Genomic DNA, 10,827 nt, shown 5'->3' on the forward strand with positions numbered 1-10,827 from the left:
ACTTTTTGCCGATTAAGAAACGATCTTTGGCTTAACGTCTCCCGCGTATGTTCGCCGCGACATCCCCAGCAGCACCACGCCATCACGAGGAGCTAGCAGTTGCTTTCTGTGATTACACTAGCATCGTGGGCTTTGATCTTGCAAGTTTTTCTTTTATTTTAGACTTCCAACTCTACTTTGTTAGTCCTTTAACCTAGCATAGCAGACTGGTTCGACGAAAGATCGATCGACGTGTGCTTCAAACAAAATTCCACGGCAAAGCGCACTACCTCTATTATATCTAGCTAGATTTATGCAAGTTGCATTTGTTTGAAGCAAAGGTCACCTACAGATGCACAAAACTTTTGTTTTCTTCACACTGTTGACCGCATGCGCCGATCGAGGCCAAGTCATGGGAAGCAAGCACTAAACTGTTCCAATTAATTTTGCTCTGCTATATAACTCCACAAGTCACTTGTAGCATCTACGGCGCTTCTTGCTTGTAACCATGGTGATCAACTTCATTTGCTCGCCAAGTACAAAACTGACATGGATCTCGGCGTTGCTGCTCAACCTGGTCATGATGATTCAAGTTCACGGCCAGCCTCCTTCTGGTAATACAAGCCATATCCTCCTAGCTTTTCCGTTGTAGACCCTACAGTTCTTTAAGCTATGATCCATCTGCATGCAGTACAGTTCTGTCTACTTCAGCATGCAACTTGAAATCTTACAACAACAACAACAGCAACAACAACAAAGCTTTTAGTTCCAAATAGGCTGGTTAGACGTAAAACCCATAAGATCTCGCGACCAACTCATGTTCGCTGTCCATGGCTAGTTCTTTGATAATACTCCAGTTCTTCAGATCTCTCTTTATGGACTCATCCCATATCAAATTCGGTCTAGCCGACCTCTCTTGATATTATCTGCACGATTTAGCCGTCCGCTATGCACAGGAGCTTCTGGATGCCTGCGGTGAATATGCCTAAACCATCTCAGACGAAGTTGGACAAGCTTCTTTTCAGTTGGGGCTACCCCAACTGTATCTCGTATATCATCATTCCGAACTCGATCCTTCCTCATACGGCCACACATCTATCTCAACATGTGCATCTCCGCCAAACCTAACTGTTGAACATGTCGCCTTTTAGTTGACCAGCACTCGGCGCCATACAACATTGCGGCTCGAATCGCCGTAATACAGAACTTGCCTTTTAGCTTTTGTGTTACTCTCTTGTCATAGAGAATTCCAGAAGGTTGGCGCCACTTCATCCATACTGCTTTGATTCAATGGTTCACATCTTCATCAATACCCCCATGCTTCTACAGCATTCACCCCAAATATTGAAAGGTGTCCTTCCGAGGCACCACTTGCCCATCAAGGCTAACCTCCTCCTCGCACCTAGTTGTACTGAAACCACACGTCATGTACTTGGTTTGGTTCTACTAAGTCTAAAACCTTTCAACAATAAAGAAATCTTGCTTTACAGAAATCTCAACATTTGTACATTATCAGCTTTAGAGTATGCAGTCGCACAACTAATGATCTTTGCATTAATCCCAAACCGTTATAAATTGGAACACATGAAATTGATACATATTCTCCATTGTACAGGGTTCATAAGCATCGACTGTGGATTGAGAAACAGCAGTTCCTACAATGACAGCACCACAGGACTACGGTTTGATCCTGACAGTGGATTTGTCGAGGGCGGTGTGAGAAGACGGATGTCTCAAGAGTTTATGGCTGATGCCACAAATGAGCAACAAAAATCCCTGAGAAGCTTCCCAAGAGGCTCAAGAAATTGCTATACACTGCCATCTACCATCGGTAAGAAGTATCTATTGAGGGCCATGTTTACTTACGGCAACTACGATGGGTTGAACAAGACTGGGGACGGGTCGTTGTTTCTGTTTGGGCTCCATATCGGCGTCAATTTCTGGGATACGGTGAACTTGACAAATTGGAATCCATCAGTCACTAAATGGAAGGAGGTGCTCACCATTGCTCCAAGCAACTCCATATCCATCTGCCTGATAAATTTTGGTTCAGGGATTCCCTTCATATCTTCTTTGGAGCTGAGGCCACTACAAGATACGATGTATCCCTTTGTCAATACTTCTGTATCAATCAACCTCTATGGACGGAACAGATTTGGCAACGTCCCTAACGTTCTCACAAGGTGAGACGAGGCTGCCATCCATAGTTTTGGAATAGTTATGAGTTGTGCCTGTCAATGGTTTTATATTCAAGTTTGCTTAGCTAGCTTAATGCATTTAAAGTGTTTGATCGTTTGTTTCCTAATTCTATTAAAAAACTATTAGTAGTAAATCTAAATGCCATTAATATATCTTTTCCTTTGTCTTTCTGTGCGATGAAGATATCCAACGGATAAATATGACCGCTTCTGGGTCACACGGATCTTGCCCTACCCCTGGATAATGTTGAACACTACAAATATAGTGGAGAGCCTTCCCGGCAACGACTTCTTCAATGTACCATCGGCCATCATGCAGACTGCCTGGAGCAAAGAATCGAACTACTCAGGCTTTAGCATAAGTGAATCACGTCGCAATGAAGACCTCACGAACCAGCAACTTTTGCCAGTCTTTCACTTTGCCGAGATCAACGGGAGCAACCCGGATAGGAGGTTCAACATTTACAGCGCTGGCGAATTACTATTCTCAGACTTTTCCCCGTCACGATTCCAGGTGGACAGCGTGCACCAGAACGGAAGGTTCTTGCACAATCCTAATGCCTCCTTCAGCTTAAACAAGACACACAACTCAACACTCCCACCGCTCATCAACGCGCAGGAGGTGTGTTCGGATGGACAACCTGACTACTGACTCGGAAGATGGTAAGCTGGTGTATATACTGCATGTGCATTACGCATTTTCATGTACTATATGAGAAGTTCACATGATCATGATGCAATTTATTCAGTTGGTTGAATAGCACCTCGAGCTTCATGCGCTTACAAAGAAATGTTAATGACCGGGATATCACTGTGTAGAGCGGTAGAGCCCCGGAGATTCTCAACTCCATTTGGCATTATTAGTATCCTCATTATAGAAAGAAGTTCGCCAACCGGTTAGTTCACTAGTATACTCAAATCCTGAGTAAGCCATCTTCCAAAGGTCAGTTGCCAATGAGCCATGGCTAAGACCATAGCAGAGCAATGAATTCCTAGAATTTATTCCATTATATGAAATATAAATACTTGCATCTGAAATATATTTTGCGTTTCTTTTCATTGAATAGGAAGACATTAGGGTACAACCTCTAGGAGGGACGCATAGACACACGCATGCATGCGCACGCGCACACACACATACCGAAACGATGAAAGGCTTCACCCAGCCTGACCTCCAGCCAAGAATGGCGAGGCACTGAGACTCGGAGCAACATGGCCGCATCACAGCCGTTGCCAGATGACCACAACTTCAGGATAGTCCAGGTGAACGTACCTCGCACCCATGTGCCTAGAGAGTCGACTAGTCTAGTTTTTGTCAGGGAAGCGTCAACGCCGGCGTACATTGTACACAGGAGGTCCGCATCCTGTGAGGTAGACCATGCTAGAGCAACACATCGCCACCATCTCCAACTGCCGCTTTAGGAACACCTGTGCAGCCGAAGAAGTGCCTTTAAGAAGGGAACGATGCTACGACGCCGCCGTTGCCTGGTACCGCCAAGCCGAACCTAGGTTTTCCCCTGCTGCTCCCGGAAGAAGTCCAGTCAGGGTCATGCCAACTCCTCCATAGAGGTAGCGGCGCCCTCGGGCTTCATCGTTGACAGCGCCGATCGTCGGCTCACAGGGATTTAGCCCCGACCCATGAACAAAGACCCCCGAAGACCGCCGAAGCAGGGGCAGACCGGAGACGGCGAAGAAGGTCACCAGCTCAGGGAGGGAAGCCGAGAAACACTACCGTCGAAGGAGGGAGGCACCGGCCAGTGCAGCAACAACAAGCCAGCCACCACAGGAGAGCGGGTGGAGCAGGAGAGGCGGCGCCATCTAGGGACCAACCGCCTGCACCGCGTGGCCGCTCATTTGAAATAACCTTTTCAACTTGTTATTTATGACCCGCGGCTTGGGCTATTGGGAAGAGCAATGCTACATCTACGTACTAGTTTTTATGTGTTGTACGTAACAATAAACGTGGCAAGTTAGGATTGGAGATTGGGAGAGGAAGATGGGGGGGGGGGAGGGGGGCACCCCCATTAAAATAGGGGGGGGGGGGGGGGGGGGAGAAGGTTAGATTAGGAAGTTTACGTAACATTACGTAGTTATTTACGTAGGTGTAGTATTATTGTATTGGAAATGCTTCGACTAAGGTAAAGGGGGTGATGTGAGAAGTTAGGGTAACTTCTAGTCTACTTTTTTCAATTGCATACATATTGAGACACCCAAGCCCATCGAAACCTTAAAAAATACAAACCCTTTCTTTGGTAATCAAATCTGGAACTTGGGCGGGATGCTCCTATATATCACAATTACTTAATTTAAAGTTTACATCTTTCTAATACATATAAGCCCCATGACTAATATATACAGACTTTTGATTCCGGTTCATATTTTTCTATGTTGTATTTTTCCTGTTGTAGTCAATTACATGAAAGAAATCAAGAAGCACTACAATTTGACACGGAAAAACTGGAATGGAGATCCATGCTCCCCAAGAGAATATTCTTGGGAAGGTTTGACTTGCGACTACTCAAAGAGCAACCAGAATCCAAGGATTGTTTCAGTGTAAGAACATAATACCATATACATAAGTATTGCGGTTTAATCTTTTTAACATTTGAAGTGAACAAGTTTAATGCTCCACAAAATCCTCCTCTTCAATTAAGTGTTGCTCCAAATATGTACTATTCTATATAAATATGCACGACAGAGACACTTGGTCACATCTCTTACCGGCTAAGATCTTGATAACACGAATAATTTAGTTAAAATTAAAACACATGTAATTCGGTGCAAACATTGACTACAGAAATATGTTTACATAATCCTGAAAATATATGTCAGCTAGATGAAATCACTAGATTAATAGGACTTGTAGTAACATGAGTTGATTTTGCAGAAATCTGTCTACGAGTGGATTGGAAGGTGGGGTAGCTGTATCATTTATGAACATGGTATCACTGGAAAACCTGTAAGTAGTGCTTACCACATTGTAATGATATGCTAGACACTTAATGAGGATATATTGTCATAATTTTGACCATGTGCACAAAACATATATAGGGATTTATCGCACAACAATTTGACAGGAGCTATTCCTGACTATCAACTAAAGTCACTCAAAATTCTGTAAGTATGATTTACATCTTTGGTCCAAGATACAGATTTCAGATGAATAATTTTAACTATTATTTTGCAGAAACTTGTCAAACAACCAGCTCGTTGGGCCAATCCCTTACTCTATTCTTCAAAGATTTCAGGCTGGCTTGCTTGATTTAAGGTTTGACATGCTCTATTGCGCAATTTCTGGATATATTTCTTTTCTGATCAAACTAAAATCACACTAATAGGCTCAACCCAAGGTTCATTGTCACCAAAATAATTGGGCATTTAGCAATAACAATTGCAAACATTATATATATTATTTGGTGGAAACACATTCTGTTCCTATGCCACGCCTTGCCAAACAAAGAGCTGTGTAAGTTGACTTTTTACTTGTGCCGCACCACACTTATACAGCTCAACCAGCCATATGCATAAACTCTTGTCAGATGCGACGTCTAGGGTGCCACGAAATAGCCACACTTTTGCAGTTCATTGTATTGATCCAGACATAACCTCGGTTACGTATACTAGCATCTAGTCTAGTAACTATAAATACTTTATCATTAGTAGGCGTTCAACATGAGAAGCAGGTAAGGACCTATTCATAATGGGGTGCGATTTGAAAATCATGTAGCCTTTTGATTTGGAGGTTAGGGATCTTTGCAATAAGAGTAAAATGCACCAGAGGTCCAAAAATATAGTGGTGTGTCAGCTGGGTCCTAGTTATTTGAAAATACATACATGAGTTCTAAAAGTAGAGAAGTAGTTCACCGCAGGTCCTAACCAGGTCTGACTTGGCTACGTGACGTGTTGACCGATGCCACATCGACATTATTAAAAAGTCCCTCCAACATCACATCTTCAAATATAGTACTACCTCTATTCCTAAATATATATTTTTAGAGATTTCAATGCGAACTACATACAAATGTATATAGTCATATTTTAGAGTGTAGATTAACTCATTTTGCTCCGTATGTAATTATATTGGAATCTCTGAAAATACTTATATTTAGGAATGGTGGGAGTAGTTCTCTAATTTAGAAGAGCACCAACATGTGCATGTTGGTGCTTGTTGTCTTGGATTCTTTCCCCACTAAGAAAGCCAACGCGCGAAGAGTCGATGTGAAAGTAGTCCTGTACACTCTTCCTCTGATTACCTCTATGCAAAGCAGGCCATGGTGATGGCGCACGTGTCGAGAAAACAACTGCTGCTACACCACATAACGTACGCGCACCGTGCAGAGCTACTGCTACGGTGAGCACCGGGATGAGCACGACCGGCGAGCAGAGGGGTCATCGGCAGTCCACGTGCCAGGCAGATGGCCGTGGCGCCGTGCTCCGCTTCCTCGTGGTCACTCGATCTGGTCGTCACCGTGTTCCTTGCAGGCCTGGTCGCGCTCGTCTTATGGCTCGTTTTATCCTTTTATAGGCCTGGTAGACGTATGTCTTCTGAACATGTATGTCTGGGTAGGACGTGCGGTGAACTATCCACTTCTAGGACTCAGATATGTATTTTCATAAAACTAGGACCTAGTTGACACCCCCAGAAAAGTTTTAGTACCTCTGATGCATTTTACTCTTATAATAACTATTAGAAAGTTAATTGTGTTAGAAAACGGAGGTATGTTACAATCATAATTTTGTAGAGCTGTTGTAGCTAATATCTTTTCAACTGATTTATAGATATGTTGTGCATTTGTGTTACTAGATTAGAAGGCAATCCCGTATGCTCAGAAGTCAGAGATACGTACTGTTCAAATAAGAAGAACTCCATACATATAATGCTCATCGCAGTAACAGTTCCTGTTGCACTGGTATCCCTTCTAGCATTGATGTGCATAATCCGGAAATTATGTTGGAAAGGTAAAATATAATTGTTACGCTCTAAAATTCCCTTTTATTGGTGCAATAAAAATAGGTAGACATGAGACAATAGGTTCATACCTAAACTTTGATGTAAAACGCAATTTGTTGGCAATGCAGGGAAATCAGACCATGAGGATTATGCTATGTATGAAGAGGAAACTTCCCTACATGTTGACATCAGACGGTTCATGTACGCGGAGCTAAAGCTCATAACAAATGATTTCCAGTCAATCATTGGAAAAGGAGGTTTTGGTATTGTTTATCATGGCATGTTGGAAAATGGTGATGAAGTAGCGGTTAAGGTGCTGATGGAAACATCAATAACCGAGTCAACGGACTTCCTCCCTGAGGTATAACATGAAACCAACAAGGCCAAATCATTATTTCTTCAATAGGAAGTATACAATAAGCCTGGAAGATAAATAAAACCTTTACGTAGTCCATATTAAACAAATGCAATTGGCGTCTGCTCTTGTATGTTTGGTAACAATATGTGTTCCTACAGGTACAAACCTTGTCCAAAGTTCACCACAAGAATCTTGTGAATTTGAAAGGATATTGTCAAAACAAGAAGTGCCTAGCTCTCATTTATGACTTCATGCAGAGAGGGAATCTTCAACAACTCATAAGAGGAGGTTTTTATATTAATTTTTTATCCTTTAAATAATGTTTATATTAAGAATAGTTGACTTGCTAAGTTGTATTTTAATTTGTACATAGACTGCTTGTGCCTTAATTCAATAAATTTAAATCTTAATCATTAAAATATAAAATGCATGTTGACAAATTCAGGGTTTTAATTCTGATGAAACAAATAACTAAGAAGATACACTGACCCCAATAGCTCTAGTTAACCCTTGGGACACAAGAACTTCCGAAACTATATGAATATATGGTATTTCACATCATAATATAAAAATCGCACGACCTAGCCACAAGTACAAAAAGGAACTCTAAAATCAAACTAGTCCGCCTTTTGACATCCTACGGTAGCAATATTTCCTACTACAGTTGTGGTTGGTTTTCTAGACTGTTATTGCTACTTTGATTTAATGAATTTGAGTTGGTGGACCTAATTTACCCTGTATAGATGATGGAGTAAGAAGTAAGGCCTCCCTAACTGCACATGAATAACCCAGGGATGTTCAATTAATTGTTCATAGATAGATATGTGGCTAACAAACCGAGGAAAGCACAATTACATTCCTAGAGTCATAACCATGATACAATGGAACTCTAACCATCTTTGAAAGCCACTAAGAAAGAAAATAACTCCTGAAAAAAAAAATAGTTGGTTCTCTTCTCAATTTGATTTGGATATGAAAAATACTCTGGTAAAGAGAAGGAAAAGCACTGGTCCCCTCTCGAATATCAAATCCCAAGTTTATGCAGGTTTCAAATCTTAATACATCAATTCGTGCTATGCTCAACCATTAAGGCATTGTGCATAATTTGTGAGCTTAAATATGTTCCAACATGTTGAAAATAATAATAATAATAATAGTGGTAGTAGTAGTGGCAGTAGTCGTGGTAGAAGTAGTAGTAATAATAACAATGGTAGTAGTAGTACTAAAAAGAACATATATTTATGTGCCGTGCATGTATCAAGGCACTTATGTTAATCATGTATATCTTGATGCAGGAGATGACTATAGTTTGAATTGGGAACAACGGCTTCATATTGCACTTGATGCTGCACAAGGTCCATATTTGAATTATGTATTAACTTTTGTCTTGTATGTATGTATGTATGTATGTTTTGACGAAGTATGAACTATAATAAACTATAGGGCTGGAGTATCTACACGAGTCATGCACCCCTTCAATAGTTCACAGAGATGTCAAGACCCCCAATATCCTTCTGGACAAGAATCTGGTGGGGATAATATCTGATTTTGGTCTTTCACGAGCTTTTAATGATGCTCACACGCACATATCTACTGTTGCTGCTGGCACTCTTGGCTACCTCGACCCCGAGTACCATGCAACTTTTCAACTCACGGTCAAGACAGATGTTTACAGTTTCGGCATCGTGCTCTTGGAGATCATCACTGGCCAGCCCCCAGTATTGATGGAGCCTCAAACCTTTCATCTACCAAACTGGGTACGCCATAAGATTGCCATGGGCAATATTCATGACATCGTGGACAAGAGGTTGTTGGATCAGTACAATGCTAGTTCACTCCAGAGTGTGGTAGACCTTGCTATGAGCTGCGTCGAAAACGCAGCCATCGACAGGCCGACCATGACCGAGGTTGTTTCAAGGCTCAAAGAGTGGTTGCCAGCGGTTTCAAGCGAAAAGCAGCCTGATTCGTCTTCAACTCGTCGTACGAACTCCACGGATGCTGAAATTCGAAGGCAATTTCAGTTGGCGATTTTTGGAGTAAGTAACGAGGAGAACTCCTTCCAGTCTGGTTATACCGATGGGATGTCAGAATTAATCCCTTTATCTGGACGGTGAAAGGGAACTCCTACTGAGTTATTGTTGCATCTGGTTAGTGAAATTTTGGTAATATGCTCAAATGTGTCATTATTTGTTGTTCGTAAACCGCAACCGAGTCATTTTATGCTTCTGGCACATCTGTGGTGTTTTCATTTTGTTCTATTTTTGTGCAAACTCTGCTAATTAGTTAGAGTAATTGTCAAACATGAAGCATCTTCTTCATGTGAGAACTCGTGATAACCGTTACCCACGCATTAAGCCCGAGATCAATGTTAAACAAGTGGTTTGCTCAAGCGTTGCTAATTAATAATTCTGCCCGTTTCTCCCTAATATCTCATGCAATGTTGTGGAATACGATTAAAAATACGTGCTCCTTGTACCAAACCCTATGAACATTTCCCGAGTTCATGCATCATCATAGAATTATACGCGATGGAGTTGCGCTATGAGCGAGTTGGCACCTGAGTTGTGAAGAGGCTGATCCCATTCGTCGTCGTCGGTCGCCCAATGGTAGTTCATCCTCCTCCGCGTTGAACACAGACTGTTGTGGGCTTGTGGTGATATTCTTCTGGGAAGGGGGCCGGAGCAAACTGGTGCCGCGCGTGTATCCCGGCAGCCCATAGATGCCCGCCCAGCCCACAGCGGTAACGGGCTGCACGTACCGAGCCGAGAGTTGCGTGTGTAGGCCCGACAGGTGTCACAGCCCATAACCCCTCATGCCCTTCGGCGCATCCGCGTTCATGGGACTCTTTGCATGGAAAAAAAAAATTCAAGACAAACATAACTAATATTCCAGCAAGGAGTGCGATGGAGTATGTCCTGAACAAAAAGATAACGCAAAAGTTACTATAAAGCTCGATAAAAAAAGAATGTATTAGTAATACATAGATGATAGGTAAACTTTTAATTCGAATGATAAACACCTGTCATTCTAATTCAGATGTTTTTATGTATGAATACATAAAAAGAGCATTATCACAAGTGAACTTTCAATCACTAAAATTTGCAGTACACAAAAGTCGGTGAATCATACTGAAGCTAGGCTGAACAATTCTTTGCTTCTCTGGCATTGCCGCAGAAATCATGGAGCCTGATGTTCCACCTGACCTGAGAGATGTTCTAGCCTCTGATTGTAACAAATCTGCTTAATCAATATATTTCTTTGTCTCAAAAAAAATCATGGAGCCTCGCCCTGTTGAACAATGAGTTAACGATAGCTTCTCCAGTGAGATATCATCTTCTAAC

General features: G+C 42.0%; 1 pseudogene; it reads left to right on the plus strand.

Moving 5' to 3' along the window:
• Positions 1–487: 487 nt before the first annotated feature.
• LOC123050640 (probable LRR receptor-like serine/threonine-protein kinase At1g51810) lies at positions 488–9,600 on the plus strand (annotated as a pseudogene).
• The last annotated feature ends 1,227 nt before the right edge of the window (positions 9,601–10,827 follow it).

This window comes from Triticum aestivum, chromosome 2D (assembly GCF_018294505.1).
Source record: "Triticum aestivum cultivar Chinese Spring chromosome 2D, IWGSC CS RefSeq v2.1, whole genome shotgun sequence".
In the NCBI taxonomy this organism is placed as follows: domain Eukaryota; kingdom Viridiplantae; phylum Streptophyta; class Magnoliopsida; order Poales; family Poaceae; genus Triticum; species Triticum aestivum.